The sequence below is a fragment of the Macadamia integrifolia genome, chromosome 9 (genome assembly GCF_013358625.1).
Source record: "Macadamia integrifolia cultivar HAES 741 chromosome 9, SCU_Mint_v3, whole genome shotgun sequence".
Taxonomy (NCBI): domain Eukaryota; kingdom Viridiplantae; phylum Streptophyta; class Magnoliopsida; order Proteales; family Proteaceae; genus Macadamia; species Macadamia integrifolia.
The window spans coordinates 12,298,779-12,299,966 of NC_056565.1; the positions used below are offsets into that span (position 1 = coordinate 12,298,779).

General features: G+C 32.6%; 1 pseudogene; it reads left to right on the forward strand.

Moving 5' to 3' along the window:
* Nucleotides 1-445: 445 nt before the first annotated feature.
* Nucleotides 446-542, forward strand: LOC122090212 (annotated as a pseudogene).
* The last annotated feature ends 646 nt before the right edge of the window (nt 543-1,188 follow it).

The window sequence follows — 1,188 nt, forward strand, 5'->3', positions numbered from 1 at the left end:
TTATTTATTTATTTATTTATTTTTGGTACATGATTAATCGATTACATGTTTTGCTTCATTTTCTTAAATACTAATTCTATCATATTTGATCATTTTGGTGTGTAACAACTTAAATAAAAGGTTTTTATACATGTGAAGACAATTGATCAAGGACAGTCATATTATAATACATAGAAAATATGAACAAGAAGGGAAATAGTCGTATTTGCTAAATAATCATGTATAATTATTGTGGACATGACAAACGAAGGAAAAAAACTGGAAAACATCACAAATTGATTTCTCTAGGTAAAAGAATACATTATATTACAGCATAAATTGGTTCAAAATATTGAAAACCCTCATTACTATGAGTAACATATTCCATATGATTACTTAATTACTTATTGTGCTTTATTAAAAATAAAAAATAAAAAAAAATAAAAAAAATAAAAAAAAAAGTCTCATATAGTTATTGTGTATAAAATTGGAACAATATAGAGAATATTGGCATGGCCTTGTGCAAGGATGACACACTTTTTTTTTTGTTAATCAAAGGTGTCTGGGTAGCTTACTCGTACTTCGACTAATCATCAGGGGGATTAGCATAGCAATCCACTATCATGATTTTCACTTAAATCGCAGATTCACACATGGGAAATCGAACCTGAGACCATGTGTCTAATCCACAAAATCCCCAGTTCGCCCTAACTATATGGGCAACCCACAAGTGGGTACAAAATAAATAAGAAAATATACACACTCACACAATGCGTACGATAGGGTTCGATCCCACGATCTTCTCCCCTGGGTGCCGGCTCCACAAATCGAAGCTACCACCACTAGCTATCCTAGTGTTCGTAACAAGGATGACACACACAAATTGATAAATAGTCCAAATCCATAAGTTGTAGTGTACTAAGCCTGTACCCAACAGGAGGTATCAAGTTCAAGCCTCTTGGCCATTTCCTTCCACACCCCCTTCCCCTTATCTAGAGTAGATACCAGGAAAAAAAAAAAATGCATGTTGATTTCCCTATATAAGAAAGTTCATAAATTATAGTCCAAATTGAGTGAAAATATTGAGAATCCACATTAGTACGAGTATCATAATCCACATGATTAAGATAAAATATCCCTTCCCTCCCCTGAATTATATAGAAATATCAACTTGACCTCACACTTTTAAAAAAATATCACTAACTTCCC